We start from the raw sequence: 15,313 nt of genomic DNA, 5'->3' as shown, positions 1-15,313 counted from the left end.
TCCCGAGCCCATGGTAGGATGAGCTTCTGGGACGGCTTGTGGTTGGTTGGGGTCATGTGACCAGGTCTGGCCAATGAGACATGTGTCCCTCCCTGGCTGGGTGTGTCACTGCCAGGGCCACCTGCCAGGCCTCTTTCCCTTGGCCCAGGTGTGACGACTTGGTGAGCAGGAGCCTCCCTGCCGCCCTGCCGGACCTGCAGTGCGAACGAGAAATAAACCTTTGTTGTTTTGCTTTAAGCCCTTGAGGTCCGGGGGATTTGTTACAGCAACATAGCCTAGCCCATTCGGACTGATGCATCGTGACTTTTCGTCAGCATCGTGTTCACGTGTGCCCCTGCCAGGTCCGTACCGGAGAACTGTGAGCCGTGGAGGAGACCTGGCAAAAAACAGAGCGTTATTGCCGACCTGTTCCCAGAGTCCTTCCTCTCAGACTCTCGCTCGTTTATTCACCTTCTCGCCAATCGGTTCACATCATTCATTCACTTATTCAGCAGGTGTTCCTTGAGCACCTGTTCATTGGCCTGAGGGAGCCCACAGGACGGTGGGGAGCTGGAGGTCGTTGTGCAGAGTGGCGGTGCCCGGCCCAGAGAGGGCCAGCGGTGGGGGCACCCTGAAAGGGCGGCGGGCGGCAGACTTGCTGAGCCAGCCGGGCAGCAGCTGCTGCTCCAGCAAAGGCTGAGAGGTGACACGAGACCTGGGCGGTTGGGTGTGGCCAGCGGGGCTGGGGCCAGGGCACGGCCAGGCTGGAGGGAGACTTCGGCCTTTGGCGCGGTGCTCTGGGCTGAAAGATGAGGCTGAATCACGGGAAAAACAGAAGGCCGGCACTTGGAGAGGGAGACCAGGTAGCAGCCAGGCCGAGGACACAGGTGGGCAAGGGCCGGACAGGGGTCTGAAGAGGAAAGGCAGGCACAGGAAGAGCCTGGGGGACGGCCAGTGGTCCCGGGGGAGTGGTGGGTGGGTAGGGGCGGCCCTGCACAGGGATGGAGAAGGTTTGGGGGATCAATGCGGTCAGTGCCTGAGCAACATCCAGGGGTGACGTCTAGGATGCAGGTTGGTCAGCAGACTGAAGGAAGAGGATGACCACCCTTCCTGCCCCAGATCCAACCACTGATTTGGGGGTGGGCCTGGGCTGGGAGGGGTGGCACGTGTGTCTTCTCTGTGCCGTCTCAGGAGAAAAGAGGATTGAAACTTCGACAGGGGGAACGTTATAAAGGTTTCACCATTCAAATGGAGGCCCTCCTGTCTCAGAGAACAGGGTGTTGTACCCATTCCCACGCATTTACTGAGCCCCTGCCCTGTGCCAGGTGCTGTTCTGGGTGCACGTGGATGAACAAGGCCGAGGTCCTGCCCTGCTGGAGCGTCTGTTCTGATGGGAGACGGTACCACAGAGGATATTAGAAAGCGATAAATGCAGTGAGGAAAAAATAGCACAGGAGTCGGGGAGCTGTTTGCAGCTTCAAACTGGGGAGTCAGGAAAGGCCTCCTGAGCAGGCGACTTGAGGGAGGTCGGTGAACCTGGGGGACATCTGGGGGGAATGGCCGTGCAAAGGTCCTGAGGCAGGAACGTGCTGCAGATGTTGCAAAAACAAGCGAAGAGGCCAGTGTGATGGGTGGAGTGGGGGAGGGATCGGGAAAGGCCTCTGACCACGGCCGACTTGGCTTTCACCCCAAGAGAGCTGCCCTGAGCTGACCTAGGAGCTCACAGGCTCCCTGGGGACTTGAGGGGCCAGCAGAGCTCAGAGAGCAGGAGGAGTTTCCTGGAGTCCTCAGGCCCTGCAGCCTGATGGGCCTCAGAGGCTACCGCCCACCCCACTTCCCAGAAATAGAGGAGTGGGTACCCCGCCACCCTCGTCCCCCTCCCCCTCCAGCTCCCCTGCACCCCCCTCTCTGCTCCCTTTGCCCTCCAGGACCGCTCAGCCTGCAGGCCCGGGCCCTCTCCAAGTGTATGTGACCTGGAGGAAGCAGCAGGAGTGGGGGCTGCCCTCCAGGGGGAGACCCCTTGGTGAATGTGCGTGCCCGCGGCCCGGATCGAGGGCTTGGCTCCCACGTCCTCCTGCCCGCCCCTCCGGCTGCTCTCCCTCCCGGGTGAGGCTGGGGGACCAGGTGGAATCCTGAGGTCTTGGCGCTCCCGGGCGGGATCGGCCTCGGTGGGTCACAGCCTCCTACATCTTGCACGCCTGCTGTGACGTCCCCAGACAGTGCATCGTTTGTCACGCTTGAGACCCAGGGAGACTCTGTGTCCCCGTGTCCCCGAGCCCCCATCCTTCAGCGGTGGCCGTCTCTACCCACACTCTCCTTCTTGTAACCGAGGGGTTCCAGACAAGGTGAGGGACACAGAGCGATGGCCCAGAGTCTGGAGACCAGGTCCCTGTCCTGGGCTGGGCACCAGCACACTGACCCAAGCCTGTCCTGTATGCGCTCAAATCCTCTAGCCCGGGTGGAAGTGCCCACAGCATCCCAGCTTTGCAACTGCGGGGAGCTGGGGGGTGAGTCCTGTGCCCCGCCCCCAGCTCCAGGCACAGAGGGGAGCGCGCTCAGGGGCAGGGTGGGCCGGGGTGCCCCTTTTACAGGTGGGGAGGCTGAGGCCCAGGGAGAAGAGACTTACAGTAGGAGCGGGACTGCAACCCGGGGGTCTCCTGCGTGGTCGGGCAGCAGCCCGGAAACCACCGCAGTGCCAGCCCCTGGCCTCCACCCGTGAGGAGGACGGTCCACATCCCAGCCTGGGTCGGGGCAGAGCTGGGAGCCCCCGTCCTGTCCTGTGTGGCTGTTCCTCTCAGTCCCCCCGTTTGGTCTCTCCCACACGCTCAGAAACTCCCCTTCTCCGCCCATAGCCCCCACTTCCTCCTCATCACCCTGGGCTCCGGGGGCCCTGCTGGCCTCCTGGCCTCCGGCTCTGGTTACCCCTGTTCCGTTGTGCCTATAAGCTGACCCTCCCTCGTCCCAGCTGGGAGCAGTGGCTGAGCACCCCTGGCTGCCCCCCAGGGTCTCTGTCCTCGCAGCCCTGGGTCTGCCGCCTGCCCCCCGTGCCCTTGCAGGCCGCTGACCTCCCTCCTCTGGGCCAGGCTGTGGCCTCCAGGCCTGACCCAGGACCTGCTGGGCCTTGGGAAGGCGGGCGGGCCCCTGCCCGGGCTCCTTGCACCCTAATACCGGGTCCAGAGTCCGTGCCCAGGCACGTGGCCGGCAGCTTTGCTCTGAGTGTCAAGGGGCCCCCAGATATGAGCCCCAGGCCGGGGCGCATGCGTGGGTGCAGCTCCCAGGGTTGGAAGCTGCTTGTTCTGGAGCCGGAGAGCGGGAGCCTCGAGGGGCAGCCCCCGGAGTCGTGCCTCGGGAGGAGGTCCTCCAGCTGGGCGCTCACCCTGGACGCCAGCCGCCACGCTGTGGGCACGCTCGTGGGTGCTCCTAGCCCTTCCACGGCCCGCACAGCCTGCGTCTCACACACACACAGGTGTGCCAGCTGGCCTCGGACCAGCCGGATCCCGAGGCACAGACGGACACGCGGACGAGGGCGTCGGGCTGCTGCACGTGCCCCGGTCAGAACTGGTGGCCGCAGTGAGGGTGACTCAGAGGCCAGCTTCTCACTGAGAAACAGCCACTGACTCTGGGGGGAGCCGCTCTACTGACACGCACACGCGTGCGCGCACACGGAATGACGCACACAGACGCAGCCAGAGACTCGCTGCCCGCTGCTGCTGTGGGGACTTTTCCTCCTGGCTTAGGCGGTGTCCCATCCCCCACCCCAGAGCTGGGCTCTGCCCAGAGACCCCCCTCTCTCCTGGCCCCGCGGAGGAGGCCTGCCCAGCGCCCTTGGTGCAGGGGATGGGCCTTCCGCTGGAGGCCTCGCTGGTCCCGCGGCGGGCGGGCGAGGCAGGCCTGAGCCCTGTGACTGGCACAAGCTGCTCTGCCCGCTCCTCGGCCCCCTGCCTACTGAGTCCTTGCCCTCCTCACTGCAGAGGTGGGGAGACAGAAAAGGAAGTGGGAAGAGCCGCATCGGGCACCCCGGGCACACCTCCCTCACACCCTGCCTCCTTTGTGACAGACAGCCCCTGCGGAAGCCCGTGCATCCTATAGCTGGGGACCTTCAGGGCTATCTTCTCCAGAGGCCCAGAGAGGGCAAGGGTCTTGCCCAAGGTCACACAGCAACTCCACAGCACAACTGACCAGACTTACTCCAGAGCTCTCCTGGGGGCCCCACGTGTGCATCGGAGGGGGTGTGGAGGGGGAGTGGGTGGGAGGCAGAGCTGGGTTCACATGGAGCCTCCCCTCTTACCCTCCCCTGCTCCCTTCTCTTCCTCGAACGGGTTTGTTTGGAGAATGACTCACAGGAATGCAGCAAAGTCCTGATGGATGAGAAGGCAGGGCCGCAGTACCCGGAAAACCTCTCCGGGGAGGCGGGACTGAGCCGTGGGGCCAGGGAGGCTGGCAATCTGGGGAGCCCTGCATGCAGAGGGGGAGACCGAGGCCCTGGGAGAACTCCGGGCTCTGCCCACTGTGGAGCCTGCTGTCGTCAGCGTGAATGCGAACACACGCACGTGCGGGCCCGACAGCAGCGGCACATCTGGGCTCCAGCCCTCCCACCTCTTCTCTGTACCTGACCTCCCCCCCACCCCCCAGGGCTGTCCTGGGTTTTCCATTGCTGTGTCTCCTGCCAGCGCACAGTAGGTGGTTGGCAAGTGTGGGCACTGAGCGTGACCCCAGCCGGACCCTTCGAGGGGTGCGCGCGTTACAGTAGAGCCCTCAGGGCGGGGCCGTTCACTCAGCCCCTTAACGCAGCTTCCTGCCTCCTATGTGCCCTACTGTGTGCTGGGCGCAGCCAGGGCCAGGGGAGGCTGGGAGGGAGAGGGTGCCCCCTAGCTCTGTCAGAGGGGGAGGTGGGGGGGCACCCGAGGGGGCACGTGAGGTGGGGTCCCTTAGCAGGTGTGGGACCACAGCGAGAGCAGGCACCGTCTGCAGCAGCTGCTAGGGTGGTGGGAGCTCCGGGGCCTGGGGAGGGGCCGGGCTGTAGCTGGGATTGGGCAGGGTCGGCTGGGCCTTTGCGGGAGCCTCACCGCCTGCTGACGTCCTGCGGCTGTGCGGCATGGATGACCAGATCCGAGTTTTCAGAACTCCCCTGGCAAGGTTTGGAGAGGCACCGTGTGGCTTGCACCTCGCATGCCCACAGGCAGAGGGGCGGCCAGTTCACAACGACGGCTCTGTAGGCGCGTGGGTTTTGCGTGTGCTCCTTTACATTGCTTGTTCTATTGGAAACAACCCAAATATTCACTGAACTGCAACTCAGTGCTAGGTGCGAGCTGCCATTTTAGTGGAGAAGATGGGACAGAAAGAATGTCAGGTGGTGTGTCCTGAAGGAGAAGAAGAAGAAAGCAGAACTACAGGGAGTGGTGGGGAAAGTTGAGCCTAGCAGAAGCGTGTTCCAGGTGAGAGGAACAGCTGGTGCAAAGGCCCTGGGGCAGGACCATGCTTGATGGAGGCCAGCGTACCTATAGCAGAGGGAGCGAAGGGGAGGGTGGGAGGAGGTGAGGCAGCAGAGGTCCAATTGCACGGGACTGTGGGCCGAGGTGTAAGTGTGGTTGTAGCTCGGGTGAGGTGGGAGCCACGGAGGGTTCTGAGGGCGGGCGGGCGGGCGGGAGGGATATGATCTGACTTGGGTTTCAGCAGGCTCTCTAGGCTGCCAGAGGGCTGAAGGGGGCCGGGGTGGGCACAGGGAGGCCGGGAAGAGGTGCTGCCCTGGCCCCTAAAGACGGAGAGCAGATGAGCGGTTGACAGGAGCTGTGGTGTGGGGGAGACTGGGGTGACTGCTCATGGGTACCGGTTTCTTTCTGATGAAAATGTTCTGGAAATAAATAGTGGTGATGGTTGCACAACTCTGTGCATATACCAAAAACTGCTTTAAAAGGGTGAATTTTATAGTATGTGAATTGTATCTTAATTTTTTAAAGTTTAGAGCACACCAGGATTTCTAACCGAAACTGATGTACGTAGAGAAGATTGGAAGGAAGTGTTAGTGGTAACTGTCCCAGGGCGAGGGGGACTTTGGCTTTTTTTCCTTTCTACTTTTGTATACTTTCCAACTTCTAAAATTAAAAGTAGGAATTTTCCTCTGAAGGTTAAGTGCTTCGTGATGGGGGGGGGGGTAGGGAATCGATTGGAGGGCTGGGCCCCTTTCTCCAGCCCGTTTCAGATGCCGTCTGTGGGTCTGCGGGCTTTCACGTGGCAGCTCTGGCCCCCAGCTCTGACCTTCTGGAATTCCGTGCCTGCTCACGTGTTCTCGGTCAAGTCACAGGACCAGAGATCCCCGCGGCCCTCCCCCGGCCTGCGTGCGTGCTGCCTGCGTGGCGCCCCCACCCGGAGACCCCCTTTGTCTGCTTGCACGCCGTCAGCCACAGGCCGCTCACCACCTCCCCAGGCGGCAGGCTCGTTCCATTCCTGGGCAGCTCTTGCCTGTGAGCAAGTTCTTCCTTATATGGAGGCGAAAGCTGTCTTCCTGTTGCTTCTACTCCTCCTCACCTCCCTCTCTGAGCCCTAGTTTCTGGGTGTGTGGCATGGGGCTCCCGGCGCCTCCTTGCCCTGCACTTGGCTGCTGGGAGGCTGTGGAGGGATCTGGGGATTAGCAGCCCAGGGCGGTGTCGGTGGCCGTGCGGTTCTGGGACGAAGCGGGGCTGGGCCTCTGCCCCAGGAGCACGGCTGAGTAGGGTGACCACATGCAGCGTTCAGACCATCGCCATGGAACTGGAATTTGATACTCATCCCAGAGGCTGAAAACTCAGCTCTCTCCATAGACCAGAAGGGAATAATCATCCTCAGAGATAAAGCAGGCAAATCCCACAGTGACTTCCACGTGCTAATTTCCATTAATCAACACCCCCTTTTAAAGGTGAAAAAACCGAGGCTGAGAAATGCAATGGGAAGCCGCTGAGTGAGTCTGTTGCCACAGGTCCCGGGAGCGTGTGGACCCTGTAGGAAGCTGACCAGCAATCGGCCTCCCCCCTCCGCCCGAAGCGCAGGGGAGCCGCTGGAAACGCTGCTAGTCGTGGCTGGTTGGACTTGGCTCTCGGCCCTGTCAGCTTGTCCAGTGAAGGGTCCTCACATCTGTTTTGGTCCTAGGTTTGGGAGGAGTCTCCTGGTCGCACACTGTGAGCTTTTTGCTAACGTCAGGGAGAGAGCTATTACAGCCTAGAAGCCTGCTGTCCAGCCCGTGTCTGCCCCACTCCCATCCCCCGCCACTGTCACCCACAGGCAGGAGCAGACGCTTATCCCTCTTCTCAGCTGCGGACACCGGGCCCAGAGAGGGTGTGGAGCTGCCCAGGGACACACAGCCGGGATATGGCAGAGCTGGACTTGCTCTGGGGGCAGGTGGGGGCCTGCCTTTCCCGGTTCAGGGTGTCTGGGAGTGTGGTGACCTCAGCTCCCACTAACTCTCCTGGAGAGCCCAGCAGGGCGTCTGAAGCCAGGGTTGGACCCCTTTCTTCCACACGTGTGCCGGGTGGGCTGCGCGGGGCTGGGGCCGGGGCGTAACAGGTGCATGAGAGCGGCTCCTCGAGAAGCTCTGGGGACAGCGCGGCGGTTCGGGCTGGACCTGAAGTCACCCAGGCCTGTGCCTTGCTCTTCTGCTCCCCCAGCCCCAGTTTCCGTGTCTCTGAGGTGGGCTGAAGACACCTACCTCCAAGGCTGCTGGGACGGTTCCCCGGGGAGCGCTTGGTGGAGTTGGCGCCATCTCCACCCGCCACCCCTGCCCCCACCCGGCTTCCACCAGGGAATTTGGGATGAAGCCAGACTAGGAGGAGGAGCCCAAGGACAGAGATCCCCTCCCCTCCCCTCCCCTCCCCTTCCCTTCCCCTCCCCCTCCCCCATCCTCACACACTCACACTCACGCAGCTCCCCAAACGGCCCCCGCCCACACCCGCCAGCAGTTTCTCCTCCATCCTTCCAGAGGACAGTCTCTGCAGATCCAGGAGGCCCTGAATTCAGGCTTTTGATGTGAATGTCCCCGGGATTCACCTGCCCCTGGAGAAACTGGGCCCGGGCCTCCCTCATCCTGCAGCTGGGGCAGGGGACTGGGTCCCCCTTAGCAAGAGCGTGCCACAAGCAGCCTGGGGCCAGGCGGGACAAGGTCAGGAGGACTCGGGTCCTCAGGTGCCGGGGGCTGTGGGCCAGGAGAGTCCCTGGGGGCCGCATCCCTGGAGCCACCAAGTCGAGGGAGGGCAGAGGCCCCAGGAGCTCTGAGCGGAGCTGGGAAGGGGCTGGGGGGGTCACGTGAGCCACCAGAGGTAGGGGCACGACGAGCGCGGGGGGTCGGGCGATGACTCGGAGGCAGGTGTGGGTGTGTGTGGCGCTGTCACAGAGGAGTTCTCTGCGTGCCCTCACCCTGTGCCCCGCGCACATGCATACACGCCCTGTGTGCATCTATCAGAGCACGTGTGTGTCTAATCGGGAGTGTGTGTGTGCACGTCCTGACCGCCTCCATCTGCTGTGTGAAGTGGGGGCTGTTTGGGGGAGGGAGCAACGCTCGCCCTCTTGCTGGGCTCCCTCCCAGGCGGGCAGAGGAAGCCACTGGGGCCCAAGGAGGGGCCGTGAGGAAGTGGAGGGCTGTCTGTTGTCGCTCCCATTCGCTGATGCCTAGGGAGCCCCTGGGCCTGGGCCGGAGGGGCCATGTGGCCCAGCGAGAAGGGGCAGGGGGCAGGGACAGTCTGCGTGTGCACACGTGTGTGTGCTGGTACCTGTGTGTGTCTTTACATGTCTGTTTGCCTGTGTCGGGGGCTGTGCCCTGGGGCCTGGCTGCGTGTGTGCGTCCAGCCTCCCCAGTCACCGCAGGCCTGAGGCCTCTGTGTGGGCCACTGTGGGCTTGATGGTGCTTCTTACCTGGGGGGTGAGTGGCCCTGAACTGGGCCTTTTCCCTTCTTCCTACATGGTCCCCAGAGGAACACGTCCACAGGATGGTCACCACAGTAGGCCTCTGCCAGCATCAGGGTTGAGGCTGGGGCGGGGTCAGAGGTCAGCCTGTGGCTAGAGACTATGGCTGGGGTCAGAAGTCCATCCCCGGCAGAGGGCGGGGGTCGGTCTGTGGCTGGGGCCAGGGGTTCATCCGCGTTGGTGCCGTGGACTGGTTAGGCCTCAGCCACACTGCGGCCCCCAGCCCCTCGGTGGGCCCTGCTGGGCACCAAGCAGGCATGTGGCTGCCAGGAGCTGCTCCCAGGGCCAAGTCAGGATCCCAGCCAGGCCAGAAGTGCCAGGAGTGGGTGGCCTTGGTCACAGGCAGGAACCAAGGTGTCCCCTCCGGTCCCAGGACCTTTCCAGAGAATGCAGAGCGGGAGAGGCACCGGGAGACCCCTGCCCACCCTCTCCTCCAGGCTCCCTTCTTCCCTCTACTCTGCTCTCATCTCTCACCCTCCTTCCTTCCCCCCTGCCCTCTGTCCTTCATCTGCACTTCCCGTCCGTCCATCTGTCTTCCTTCCCTCTTCTTTTCCCCCCACTGATCCGCTCTCCAAATCCGGGGACTCGCAGTCTCCAAGCTCAGGGACAGAATCCAGCATCTTCAGGTGTGCTGGGACGCTGAGAGAGGAAGGTGATGGCGGGGGGCAGGGCGATGGGGCTGCACTGGCCTGGATCCCCCAGCAGAGGGAGGCTTCGGAGGCTACTGGCAGGGTGAGTGTGTGAGAGAGAGAAAGTTTGGGACCTCCAGGCCAGGTCCCACACCCAGGGAAGAGGGTCCCCTAGCAGGTGGGTGTGCCCTATCTGAGTACGAAGTTATGTGACCTCATCTGGTGGCCTCCCACCAGTGTAGAAAGGAAGGATGGACAGACAGATGGCAGAGATCAAAGGTCGTACAGATCAAAGGCAGGGGGAAGAAGCACTGGTCTTGGCCTGACATTCAGCAGGCACGGTGAGCATACCCCAGCGCAGGCAGCCCCAGGGCCACAGGCCAGCCCCGGGCAGGAGAGATGGGCGCCACGCAGCCCTGCTCCTGCCCTGACTCTGGCATGAACCTAAATGGGGAGACCCCACACCTCCCTGCAACCTCTCCTGCCGGCCCCTGGGATGTGGGGGAGATGAACAGACTGAAAATGTGCCCCAAACTTAAGGGGACTTGGGTATTTATACTCCTGATCCCCTCCCCCGCCCCCAGCAAAAACGTCAAGTTCTTTGCCCTGAGTCCACATTGTGGCCCAGCTCTCAGGACGTGCTGGGCGTGAGAGGGTTTGGGGAGAAAAAGGAGGCGGGCGGGAGCCGTTTGCTGTCCACGTTGGCCCACGAGGGCAGGGTGCGGGTCTGCCTTGTTCTCTGCTGTCTCCCCGGCGCCCTGACAACACCTGGCACCCGCTGGGCACTCCAGAAACGTTGGGTCAAGGAGCGATCCGTGGGGCGGGCTTGCCTGCTGGTCTGTGAGGTGGACAGGAGCCGCGGGGAGGGAGGTACACGGGCCTCGGCTGCTGCCCTGGACCCACAGGTGCATAAGAAGGGGAAACTGAGGCTCGGAGTGGACGCAACTTGTCAGGTCACCGGAGCTGACCCAGGCGGGCACGGCTCCTGGCACATCTGCTAACAGTGGAGGCATCTGAGCTGACAGAGTGGGCGTGAAGGTCACAGACCCTGTCACAGGGGCAGGAGGATTGACCTCCCGCTGGGGGAGCCCGCCCCACGCGCCCACCTGGCTGCCCGCAGCGGCTAATCCTGTCAGCCCTGCCTCCAAAATAAACCCAGAACTGGACACCCTCTCGGCTCTCCCTGGTCCCCGTCCTGGCCAGGCCACCTCCCTGGCCTCCCTGCTCCTGCCCTGGCCTCACCCCTGTGAGGACCCGTGGAGGTCCCTGGCCTCCTTGGCTCAGAGCGCTGCAGGGACACCTCATCTCGTGCCCCGTGAGAGCTGCAGGCCTTACAGACGGGCACAAGGGCCCGTGGGTGGCTCCTGACCCTTCTCTGTCCCTGTTTCCCCCCACGTGCCCCATTGCACCTCCACTCTGGCCGCCGGCCTCTGGGCCTCCTCCGTCCTTGCCGTCCCCTCTGTCTGCACAGCTCTACCCCCGGTAGCTGCCTGCCTCACCGCCTTCGTGTTTCAGGTCTGTTCTCACCTGTTTCAAGTGCCAGTTCCCTGGCCAGCGACAGGAAAACAGCATCCCCGCCCCGGGTACTCCCGGCCCCCTCCCCAGCTTCATTTATTTGTCACAGCACACCTCCCCTAAATGTCACAGACCACGGAACTCGCTCACTCATGCAGTTTCTTGACAGTGTCCCGACGAGGAAGAAGGGGAGCTTTGTCTTGTTCCTTGTTCTGAATCCTCACGTGCAGGATTGAGTTACTGGAACATGAACGGTCCTGGAACATAGTAGGTGCTCAGTAAATATGGGCCAAGCAGTTGGGTGACGGTGGGCCAGTCAGCCATCTGGACCTCAGGGACCCTGTCTCTGAAATGGGGAGGGTGGCCGAGATGAGGGAAAGATGGAAACTTGAAATTGCTGGTGCACCTCTGACCCCAGGCCTGCGCCCCTGCAGGCCAGATACCTGGCGCTGCGTCCTCTCCTTGGCGAGCTGCAGCCCCCTTGAGGCCAGGAGGCCTGGGGGTCACCAGAGCAGGGCTGAGCTTGAACGAGACTTCTGGATCTCGGTAGCACCCGCCTGGCCTGGTGTCTGGAGTGCACGTCCCTTTTATCCGCCTCTCGTGCCCACCAGGGTGGCGCCTGGCTCACCCCTTCCCTGATGGCCTGTCAGTGAGCCCAACATCTGGCAGCCCCGCTGACCGCATTGCCCGCCTGGGGTCCCTGTTTATTATTTCACCCTGGACAGCATTTGGACACAGGCTTTGCAGGAAGGCGGCTTTGCAGACAGTGCTGGGCGAGTGAAGGGCCGCCAGTCCAAGCCCTGGCTCTCTGACTGCAGCCACGCCTCCCCAGGAAGCAGCGGCCCTTTGAGACTGTGAACACCCCACCCAGGCCCACAGGACTCTCCCGCCAGCCACGCGAGGGCATCCCCTCTCCCCGCCGAGCCTGGTGCAGTACTCAGGTGGTGGGCCACGGACTCAGACCCCTGGCCGGAGCAGGGAGCTAGCCAGCCAGGCAGCTGGCTCAGTGTGGACAGAAGACCCGCCGTGTGCTGGGCACGGCCGCCACAGTCCCGTGAACCCTGCTAGTAGGGTCTGATGGGACAGGCAAGGGGCTGGGGGCTGTGCAGACCTAAGCCTGAATCTTGATGCTGTCACTTCATTCATTCCTTTGCTAAGTGCATACTGAGTGCCTGCTCTGGAAACTTACAGTCAGGTGGGGATCAGCTTGTCCTGCTGTGTGTTCTTGACGAGTCCTCTGATGGCTCTGAGCCTGGCTTCTCTCAGAGATTGGCAGATCCCTTCCATGAGGGGCTGTCCTCACCACCTTCCATGACAACACTGGTGGAAGGACCCTGGCCAGGTAGGGGGTCTGTGTCCTTTTTGGCAGGTGTGAATCTGGACCCTCAGCCACGCCCTTATCCTCCTTTGGGGTGAGCCATGGCTCACCATCTCATTCCTCCAGATTCTTAGGACGCGTGCTCGGAATCCAGAATCCATGAAGGGCCCTAGAGTGACCTTGGATGAGTCATACCATCTGTCCTTGCCCCGCTGTTTTCTATCCCCTCCCATTGTTCTCCAGAGGGGCCCTGGGTTCAAAGAGAAAGCCCCGGGCTGGGTCAGGCTCACTCACTCAGTCACCAAATACTTACTGAATGTGTGCCAAGCACCATTCCAGGCACGGAGGATACACCAGTGAGCAAACAAAACTTCCTACAAAATACATATGTCAGTGAACTGTATGGTACATTAGAAGGTGGGGAAGAGCATTGCAGACAGAAGGACCAGCAAGTGCAAAGGCCCTGAGGTGAGAATGTGCCTGGTGAATTCAAGGAACCGCAAGGAGACAGTGGTGAGGGGCAGGGGGAGCTGATCGTGTGGGAGCTTTGGCCACTGTGAGGCTGTTTTCTTCTGATCACTCTGCAACCAGGAAGGGGAGGGAGCCTGTGCCTGCCCCGCAGGGGAAGGGGGCATCCACTACCATCCTCATTCTCCCCCCCTGCCACGTAGCCCGTGGGTGGCTGGAGGAGGTGGCTGAGTCAGAATGTGGCAGGGACGGTCTGAGGCTGTGGGTCAGGTGGCACTGAGGCTGGGTCGGGGGTCCCAGTAGGGATTGGGACTCTCTTGTCTAATGGTGCACACAGTGGGCCTCTCCTGGCTTGCTGAGCGGCCTCAGGACTGAGTGACCCTGGTTCCCAGGCCAGATAATCGAAGATGGCGATTAAGCAGTCTGCATTTTAGAGATGGGGGGGTGGGGCTAGAGCCCAGAGCGGGGAGAGGCTGCTCAGGGCCTGCTGGTGGGATCAGGTGCCTGCAGTTGGCATCTCTGTTTCTGGTGCGTCCTTCCCAGGTGAGTCTGGGGTCAGCCTAGAGGGTCCATTTCTGGGAGCAAAAAGGGCCGCTCTGTGCCCCAGGCGGCGGCACTCAGGACTGGGCAGGCTGTAAGATGTTCCAGGCCAGTGGCTCCCAAGCCTGGCTGTGAGATGCTGATTCCCAGGCAGAGGGAACAGCCTATGAAGAGGCTCTGGGCACTTGGGTTGATGAGGTCTGGGCTAGAGCCCAGGAACCTGTTTTTTTTCATCCCCAGTTGACACCTTACAAATGGCAGGTTTGGGAGTGACTGTTCTGGTCACTGGGGTCCTAATGGCCCCTGTGCCACCAGGACCTGGGGGCAGAGCAATCCTTCATAAACCCCCTCTCGAATGCTCCCATCCCCAGCCCAGAGAAGGCTGGGCTGAGGAGGCCCTCCAGCAGTGGTGTGATGTGCTACTGGCCACTGCCCTCACCAGGTCTCAGGGAAGGCCAGGGAGGGCGGGGAGAAGGCAGGGGTGGGTGTAGGATGTATGAATCCGTTAGTGGGGGGGTTAGTAGGCGGGGACAGGGGTCCCCTGAATCACTGAAAAGCAAAGCCCGAGTGTGACAGGTCGTGGGGTGCACTCCTCCCTCCTGCCAGACAGAGAGGGGCCTGAGGGAAGGCAAGGTGCCGGCCGAGGAGAATGGCACGGACAGACTGGCGAGCAGGAGAAAGTGGAGAGAGCCAGCTCTGACGCATCAGGGTGATCCCTGGCGCGATAATCGGGCGGACGGACGATAGGCCGGACACGTGTATGGATAGAAGGTGGGTGGATGGAGAGAGGATGGATGAATGAATGAATGGCTGCGTGGGCGGTGCGCTGCCGGGCGAGGGGCGGGCTGCCGAGCGCTCAATCATGGCCCCGGGGCGCGGCGCCTGCCTGCTACGCTCACCCCCGCCCCCCACCTTGGCCCCGCCCGGGGCGCGTAGTTCCGCGTCCCTGGGGCTCTGGGGCCGCTCCGGCGGCGGCCCCGGGACTGGAGCGAGGAGGGGCCGCCCCTCGGCCGCGGGGGAACCGGAGGTACGGTCCCGCCTCGAGGCCCCGGCCCCACTCTTCTTTGTCTGGGCCTGGTCCTCCGCCGTCTCCGGACCGCGACCCGCCTCTGCGGGCAGCCCTCGCCGCGCGCTTCTGGGCTGCTCCCGGATCTCCGAGCCTTGGGTCCCCGCTAACCCCCAGCCCGTAGGCGTCTTCCCGGCCCGGTAGGGTCCTCCAAACCCGGTGCCTCTAGGACCGCGGGGCTGGCCAGGGCCAGGATCTCCAAGCTGCGTCTCTGGTGCGGACGGGCGTGTGGGGTGGGGGCGGGATGCGGGCCCCCGGGTCTCCGCCTTCTCTCCTCCGCCACCACTCGTCTCGCTTCGCCCCGACCCCAGCGCGACCTGTTCGTGCTTCAAGCGCCTCTTCTGCGGCGGTGCGGTCCCCGACGCCACGCGGACCCCCCCACCTCCTCACAAGCCAGGCCTCGGCCCCGCACGCAGAACACTGCCCCGCCAGCCCCACATAAGGCCGCCTGCGAGCGCACCCCCGCCCTGCACGGGTCCACCACCCCTACAACCGCAGCCCCACGCAAACCAGCCCCCACGGAGACACGACACCCCTGAGACACACTCGGGCCCACGCAGACACAAGCCCATAAACACACAACCTCACGCAGACACGGCCCACACAGGCGCAGTCCCGCACCCCTCGATAAACAATCGCACACAACCCCACACAGGCACCGCATCACTCCGTGCCCCTGAGACCCAGAAGCACGTTCACAAGCTGGCCGCAGGCCCCCAAGCCCCGTGATAGTCACACGGAAGACAGGCCAGAAACACACAGCCACACTGATACACACACGGGCCCAAGCGCGCAGCCAGGAGCTCATCCACGGGCTCGTAAGTCACTGGGAAAATATTAAAGCGTTCCCTCCCTCCCCTTCCATTTCTG

At 62.9% G+C, this 15,313-nt stretch overlaps 1 protein-coding gene across 2 annotated transcripts in view; it reads left to right on the top strand.

The window, feature by feature from the left end:
- RAI1 (retinoic acid induced 1) overlaps positions 1-15,313 on the top strand; it is a 107,311-nt gene that overhangs the window by 19,397 nt on the left and 72,601 nt on the right. The window contains exon 1 of one of the 2 annotated variants that reach the window (XM_068530900.1): positions 14,346-14,404. The exons of the other annotated variant lie outside the window; for it this stretch is intronic. The gene's annotated coding sequence lies outside the window, so the exon portion shown is untranslated. Of the gene's footprint in view, positions 1-14,345; positions 14,405-15,313 lie in introns of those variants that run through there. 2 annotated transcript variants of the gene reach the window in all.

This window comes from Eschrichtius robustus, chromosome 20 (assembly GCF_028021215.1).
Source record: "Eschrichtius robustus isolate mEscRob2 chromosome 20, mEscRob2.pri, whole genome shotgun sequence".
Taxonomy (NCBI): Eukaryota; Metazoa; Chordata; class Mammalia; order Artiodactyla; family Eschrichtiidae; genus Eschrichtius; species Eschrichtius robustus.
This window is presented reverse-complemented; position numbering and strand designations above follow the sequence as displayed.